The sequence below is a fragment of the Chrysochloris asiatica genome, unplaced genomic scaffold, assembly GCF_000296735.1.
Source record: "Chrysochloris asiatica unplaced genomic scaffold, ChrAsi1.0 scaffold00031, whole genome shotgun sequence".
NCBI lineage: Eukaryota > Metazoa > Chordata > Mammalia > Afrosoricida > Chrysochloridae > Chrysochloris > Chrysochloris asiatica.
The window spans coordinates 10,964,730-10,973,200 of NW_006408549.1; the positions used below are offsets into that span (position 1 = coordinate 10,964,730).

An 8,471-nucleotide genomic window follows, 5' to 3' on the forward strand; every position below is an offset into this window, starting at 1 on the left:
AGAGATGCTAAAGCAACTATAAGGAATAAAAAAGTAAGTGGAAGTAGGGAAAAATCAACAATCAAGTAACAATGAGTGGAAGTGGGGGGAAGACAACAATGAAGATATGGGCTGAGTCTGACCATGTTCTATAGACTCCCGTTGACCTGGAGATGAGAGAGAGAAGAGGAAGTGTTGGTTGGTCCAAGGTATGATGAGTCATGGGGTCTACTGAGCCCATGGACAAGGAAATAGCCACAGAAGGGCTAGTGCTGGGAGTGGAGTGTCCAGCTGATATGAAGTGAGTGGAGAAGCACAATAACACTCAAACTTTTGACCTTTTGACCTAACTTCAATGGCTTGAGGATCACAATTCAACTTAAAGAAAATAAAATTTGATAAAGGAAACAAATGTAAATTGCTACAATTTGATGAACTTGACCTATAGTTATGGATGTAGTTGCTCAAATACCATCAGAGAGGGAAGGAGTCTTCATCCTATCCTCTCTGCTTGCAGGGTTGATAGGGATGGGCAGCTTAGACATTTGCTACCTAAAATCGGTAGGCTATAAAGGCACAAAGTGAGTGGTTTATCAGTTTTCAAGAGGGAGTTTAGTTTCAGAGTGTGTGGGGGAAGGTAGAATCCCCACTGGATAGTTTTTATCTTGTCTAGATGGGTCTGGTAAAAGGAGATGGGGAAAAGAATCTTATGATGCAATTGTAAGTAATTGCTATCATTACTAATTGCCATTGTCATGACTGCAAAGATAAAAGTTTTGTAACATAAAGGAGGAAGTAGTTAATCTTACATTCCAAGAACAGAGGATCCTAGGACCATCAAAAGAGAAGAGCATAAGCAGAATATGGAACCCTATCCAGAGAAGCAGAGACACCAGAGGTGGAGGCAAAGATGAGGACATGGAGAGAGGGAGCAGCTGAGGACTCTAGATTCATGAAGATAGAAAGACTGTGTGCTGGTGGCCAGGAGGCAGGCTTGCAAAATGTGCCCTTTGGTTGTTTAAATGATTATATATTGTTGAGTGTTTTGGTGTACATCCCCCCTCCAAAACAAACAAACAAACAAACAAAAAAATCCAGAGGGAACAGAAGCAAATGCTTCTACTGTTGAATGATGATGCATGGAAGGGTTCGTAATCATTGCAATGAAACAATGAGTGTAAAACCAATGTTCTCCCATGTAAACTATCATTAAATTCACAATAAAAACTTAAATAACAATATAAAAAGTACTAAGCAGAAAATTTCAAAGAGCAGCTCAATAAAACCAAATTAAATGTTATAATGAAATGTGCAAGGATCTGGAGTTAGAAAAACTAAAAAGGGAAGAACACATTCAGCATTTTTCAAGATGAAAGAACTAAAGAACAAATTCAGGCCTTGACTTGATATATTGAAGTAGTCTATAGGCCAAAATAATGATTGATGCAGGAAGCATCAAAAGAAGATGGAGGGAAGGAACAGAGACGCTGTTTCAAAAAGAATTGATTTATATTCAATTATTTCAACAGATAGCTTATGCACAAGAACTGATGACACTGAAGGAATAAATATAAGTTGTACTAAAGGCATTGGTGGAAAACATGGTTCCAGGAATTGATGGAATACAAATGGAAATGTTTCAACAAATTGATGCAGCACTGGAGTTGCTCAATCATTTATGCCAAGAAATTGTCTACCTGGCAAACAACTGGAAGAGATTCATATTTGTGAGACCCAATGGAAATCATTGAACAATATCATTAATATCACACGCAAGTAAATTTTTACTGAAGATCATTCAAAAATGTTTGCAGCAGTGCATCCACAGAGAGCTGCCAGAAATCGAAGCCTGATTCAGAAAAAAGATGAGGAACTAGGAATATCATTACCGACATCAGATGGAACTTGGCTGAAAGCAGAGAATACCAGAGAAATGCTTATTTGTGCTTTATTGTATATGTGGATCATATTTCCAAACCACTTAATTGTACTCATAAGGAATCTGTACATAGGCAGGAGGCAGTCATTGGAACCAAACAAGGGGATACAGAATGGTTTAAAATAAGGAAAGGAGTACAGCAGAATTGTATCCTTTCCCAACCATACTTATCCAATCTTTATGCTAAGCAAATAATCAGAGAAACTGGACTATATGAAGAAGAATGTGGCATCAGAATTGAATGAAGACTTATTAACAACCTGTAATATGCAGCTGACACAACTTTGCTTGGTGAAAGTGAAGAGGACTTGAAACTCCTATTGATGAGAGCAAAGACTTCAGCCTTCAATATGGATTGCACTTCAATGTGAAAACAACAAAAATCCTCACAACTAGAATAACAAATAATATCATGAAAAATGGAGAAAAGATAGAAGTTGTCAAAGACTTCATTTTGCTTGGATCCACAATCAATGCTCATGAAAGCAGCAGTCAAGGAAATCAAATGATGTATTTCATTACACACATCTGCAACATACAGCCTCTTTAAAGTATTACACAGCAAAGGTATCACTCTGAAGACTCAAGTGCCCCTGACCTGCCATGGTATGACTTATATGTGTGTGAAAGTTGGGCAATGAATAAGGAAGATCATAGAAGAATCAATGTATTTGAATTATAGTGTTGGTGAAGAATATTGAAAGTACTGTGGACTGCCAGAAGTAAAAAAAACAAATGTTTGGATTCTACTTAGAATCGAGAATGGCTAGATTTCATGCTTGTCTCTCATGCTTTAGTTATGTTATTATGAGGTACCAGTCCCTGGAAAAGGATATCATGCTTGGAAGATCATCAAAAAGGAGGAAAACCCCCAATGAGATGGACTGACACAGTGGTATCAGCAATGGGCTCTAGCATGATAAAGAATGAGGATGGCCCAGGACCGGGCAGTAAGTATCTCAATCTGTTGTGCATAGATTGATATGAGTCAAACCAACTCAAGGGCACCTGAAACAAGAACAAGGACATTTTGCTTGTTGACTTTCTGGAGTTCCAAAGAATGATAACATCTGCTTATTAGAAGAGTGTTCTGAGAAGTTTATCCAAAACTCTAGCAGAAAAAAGCCCAAGAACGTTTTACCAGAGAATGCTTCTCCACCAAGACAAATTCTCTACTCATTCTTCTCACCAAATATGGGAATTCTGTGAGAGTTTCAATGGAAAATCATTAGGCATCTATTCTGATGTGGCTACTTCTGACTTCTTTTTGTTTTCTAGTCTTAAAAAATATTTAAAGGACATCAGTTTTCTTTAGTTAATAATTTTAGAAAGACTACATTGACATGTTTCAATTTCCAGAATCCTCTCTTCTTTGTTTTTTGTTGCGTTAAGTGCTGTTGAGTTGGTTCACACTCATAGGGATTCTATATAGGATTTCTGAGGCTGTAAATCTTTTCAGAGCAGAAATTCTCACTTTTCTCCCATAGAGTGACGGGTGGACTTGAACATGGACCTCATTGTTCGTAATCCAGTGTTAATTGTTGGTATCATCACTTACAAAAGTGTCTTGACATTGATGCAACTTATGTTGAGAAATGGTTTATATATTTTTATTTTTATCTTTTAATTTAATTTTCCCACAAACTTTTTGAAGTCTCCATCTATATAGAACCTGAGAATATGCCTTCCAGAATGTAAGCTCCTTAAAGGCAAGATGTGCATTTTATTGACCTCATTGCCATGCATTTAATATTGTTGTTGTTAAGTGCCATCAAGTCAGTTCTGACTCAGCCATCCTATATAGAAATTATCTAGGAGCAGACAGCCTCATCTCCTGCAGAGAAGCTGATTAGCTTGAATCACCAACATTGTGGTTTGCATTCTAGTGCTTATATTACAGAGCCATAGCACTCCCTCAATAGTTTTCAACAGTGTTTGATTAATGAACAGTTAAATGATTCTGATGGGCAATTATATGAAAGGGAATTAGACTTGCATTTCATGTCATGTCAAGAGCTATAACTAGACTAACAATAAATGTTGTTTTTGTTGCTAAGTGTTGTCGAGTTGGTTCTGACTCATAGTAACACTGTATAGGGTTTCGGAGGAGAGATTGGTGAGTTTTAACGAACAAGCTTGCAATTCAAATGACCTTGCAGTCCAGTGCATTATCCCACAGAACCATACCAGTATCAATATGAGAAAGATGAAAATTAAACCTTAGGAAAATATATAAACTGGAACAAGATATTTTAAAAATATAAATTTTGTTTATTTTTGGTGGTAATATACACAATGAAACATATTTCCTTTCACAATTTCTACAAGAACAGTTCAGTAGCAACCCTAACTACATACTTCACATTACGCTGCCATTTTCACTGTCTCTACCCATATTGTTTTATCATCATCAATTTAGGCTGTCTGCCCTTTAAGGATCTTATATGTACATTAGATTAACTGTGGTCAGTTTAAACCCATACAGATAATTCTTTGTATGTGTGCTCTGCTCAAAACAAACTTTATTAATTGGCCTATACAGTTGTTTAGTTTAAGAATGACTTCATGGAATAATTTTGGTTCAAGATTTTAAAGATTATATCTGGGTGTTAGATTGAACGGTTCCCCCAGTCTCAAATAAGCCTGGTTCCCATGACTTTGAAGTTCTGAGGAAAAAGATACGTTCTAAATAATGACTTCTCTGTCACTGAATTTGTCTTAGTAAAGGTTGTAGCTAGCATCCATGAGGAAAAAATAGGTGATACTGCAAATATAAAAAACCCTGGACTTTAGAGACTTCAAATAATATTGCCCATGTTATTTATCCATCATGAGTTGGCAAGTATGCTCTGATCATTTGAAACACATCAAGTCCAGGCCAATGGAACATCCACCATTCTGAATGTCACTCATCATCATGACTAAAGGAAAAGGAATGTGCTGTGGAAGTCTTTGATTGAACAATTAAATGCTGAAGCTTGAAAGTGACACATGCTATTTCCACTCACAACTCTTTGGCCAGAACTAGATTTTTCTGTGCCAAATTCTTACTATCGAATATACTTTGCATCAGCATGGGTCTGCCTGTACATGATAAGTTGAAATAGATCTTTGTGACTTGATCAGTTGTTTTACAAAGGATGCAAGATGGACCTATTGTTGGCCCATGGACATATGTTGCTCACCAATGCTTTCAGCCTCTTAGGATTTTGGAGAAGCTACTATCTCAGTTGTACTATGTACTACTGCCTGTCAGGAACTTGTATAATTGTGTGAATCTGAAGAACTAGGACTTACCCTACCAATGTTACTACCAGAGTCTGCTTGGGATTTAAGGATCCCATATGGTGGTGGTGGTTATGTGCTATGGAGTCAGTTCCGACTCATAGTCAACCCTACACAGGGTTTCCAAGGCTGTAAATCTTTTACAGGAGCAGAAAGCCTCATCTTTTTCCCGTGGAACAGCTGGTAGCTTCGAACTGGTGACCTTAAGGTTCACAGCCCGATTTGTAACCACTACGTTACCAGAGCTCCCATATAGTTTACAAAAATCCATATTACCTGACTTTCCCCCTTCATTTCGGCATGTCTTCTATTCCTAAAAGCACACCACATCAACAAAAGTAATGAGGTAATGCTGTTGTTGTTACTAGTGTCATTGAGCTGCTTCTGGCTCATAGTGACCCCTATGTACAACATAATCCATACTCCAGATTACTGTCTTTGATTTTCATCAATAAGTCCGTTACACTTCAGCAAGCAAGGTTATGCTATCTGCATAGCACAGGTTATTAATGAGCCTTCCTCCAATCCTGATGCTGAGTTGTTCTATTTAGTCGTGAAATGATTAAAATGAAACTAAATACCATCATGACTAGAATGGAAATTCCATGGTCAATACTTAGAAGCTGGTGTTGTGGGGACCTGTACTTCTGCCTTCTTAACTGTTTGTTTGATGGGTGTGTGTGTTGAGGATGGGGACCGACTATGAAAAACACCAACTAAAATCAGATTGTGTTTTAAAATCCTCCTTTCTTATATATTTCAGATACTATGATGTTTATAGGACATACTGGCACTTAGTGCATTTTTTAAGAATCTTCACATGTCACATATTTGGTCATAGTGACAGTATGATCAGTCCTCCTAAGCATATCTCAACATAATGTGGCTCTCACTATATTATGTTGTCCATAACGTTGTGGTTATCTTGCCTTGTGACACTGAAGTAATTATAGGGGCTTTCTTTCTCATTTTTGCCCAGTGGTTTTTACTGAGAAATCTTAACAGCTATTTGTCTAGGCTTACTATGAATGAGAGGCAATATTCCTCATCTATCTTGCTGAATGATAATGAGGTGATGAGTGTGTTCTCCTTGGAAAGACATGCTGAGCTGCTTATGATGGAAGTTGGTATGTTTTAGCAGTCACTATCATGGGACTTTGGAGAAGTTAGGGCAAGGAATTATCTAAGAAGTGACTAAAAATACACAAATGCCAAGGATGTTCCTGGGAATTTGTCTGGACGGTTCTCTTAAGTGACTGTCATGTGAGGAGGGAATGTGACAGAATGTCGTCTCATTCTAAGAGAGGTATGTCACAACTGATAGGTAAGGACATCACTGCCTAATGGCTCAAGTTTAAGCAGTATTCTGGAATTTTCAAAATGGTAAAGAATGGCTGAGTATGAAATCAGTGTCCCTCTTGATGTTTGTCCTAATCAACCAGAAAAAACAAAATTCTTATTTGAAATATATCTTGGGTATGAATGGGACTCTGAAAAAGGAAATGTGACGTCCCTATTGGTTCAAGTAATTGATTAGTGAATTCTCATTCTTGGTGTGTGACTTAATTTTGCCAAAGCAAATGGTTCAGTAATTATCATAGAATTGATCAATTACAGGTCAGTTATGATGGAAAAGAAAGCAGGAATACAGGTAAAGCAGGTCACAAGTAGTTGATTGAGCATATGCAGTACCAGATACAAATGCTTAGCTGTGTAACTTAACTTGCTCTCTAGTCATACACCAATAATCTTGAAGGCTAAGCTTTTGCTCCATTTTATAATAAGCCCCACACCCCCATAAAAATATGTTACAAAAAGTGTGTAAGTCATATAGTGCAACACAGTTGTGTGCACTTAGCTGAAGTTGTACAAGCAAGGAAGCTTCAAAAAGTTTGTGGGAAAATTCCATTATCTTTTTTTTTTTTTTTTGTATGTGTGTGCATTCTTTATTTCAAGCACTTACAAAATACTATTATAATGGTCCCCTAAAGTAGAAACTGTCGTAACAAAGGTGAGAACACCAGTGATGAATTCTGAAGCAAAGTTCTAGTTCCTGGAATTCCTGGTCATTTGGCAGCTAACAAGCCTGTTATTGCACAAACAGAGGAATTAGAAAACATGAGGAAATTAGGGGAAAATGCAGTTAGCATTGAAGAACGCCTGGGGGTAATGGATATTGATAACAAAAAAAGAAAAGATGACCTTCCACAGACAAATAACTTCGCAATTCTTCTTACACAGGGCTTAGAAAGTAATGATTTTGAAATGTTAAGTAAAGTACTTCAAACTAGGAATGTAAATTTAATCAAGAAAACAGTGTTAAGGATGCTGCTGCATGCTGTTATTCCATTGTTGCAAGAGCTCACCAAGAGATTGCTAGGACATCCTAACAGTGCTGTTTTAATGGTTCAGTGGCTAAAATGTGTATTAATGGTCGATGCTCCATGCTTTGTATCTATCTACATTGTCTGACCTGGTATCCCAGGTGAGGACACTCTACCAGTTACTGGACAGCAGAGTCAGAACTTTTCAGAAACTCTCCCACCTTCATGGAAAGCTCATTCTCTAATAACACAAGTTACAGCATCAGAAAGAAACAAAAAAAAATGTCTTGTCCTGGACAGAAGGCAAAATTGGTGTATGAAGAAGAGTCTTCTGAAGAGGAGCCTAATGATGAAATAGCAGATAAGGATTCTGATGATAATTGGGATGAAGATGAGGATGAGAAAGAAAGTGAGAAAGATGAAGATGCTGATGACGAGAAAGAAGATGAAGATGCTGAAGAAAAAGATGATGAGGAAAATGGTGGGGACAGAGATGTGGCCAGTGGAAAAGAATTAAATGGAGATTCTGATTTAGATCCTGAAAATGAAAGTGAAGAAGAATGAAGACAGAAAAACAAGTCAGCCGAACTGCACTAAACCTGGCTCACCTTGCCCAGTGCTGTCTCCTAAGTTCTCCTGGGGAGGGTTGTCTTGGTGACAGGATGCCCCGGGCCCTTGCACATTTCCAAATTCAACATGGTGGTTCCCATGCCACCTTGCAGTCCTGACTACCCCAGACGCAACTGTGTAAATAACAGTGTTGCATTCAAATGTTAATAAACTTAACACAGTGAATAGACACATTTTCTGCAATATACTGACATGAGTGTCCAATATATGGTATAATTTTATAACATAATATGCTGGTATATGATCGGTTATGTATGTCAAGAATTGACTGAAGTGAAGATAAATGAATTTCCTGAGGGGTTAAAGAACTGGAC

The 8,471-nt window shown here is 37.6% G+C and overlaps 1 pseudogene; it reads left to right on the plus strand.

Annotated features, from left to right (window-relative positions):
* Positions 1-7,184: 7,184 nt before the first annotated feature.
* Positions 7,185-8,091, plus strand: LOC102819594 (annotated as a pseudogene).
* Positions 8,092-8,471: the final 380 nt, after the last annotated feature.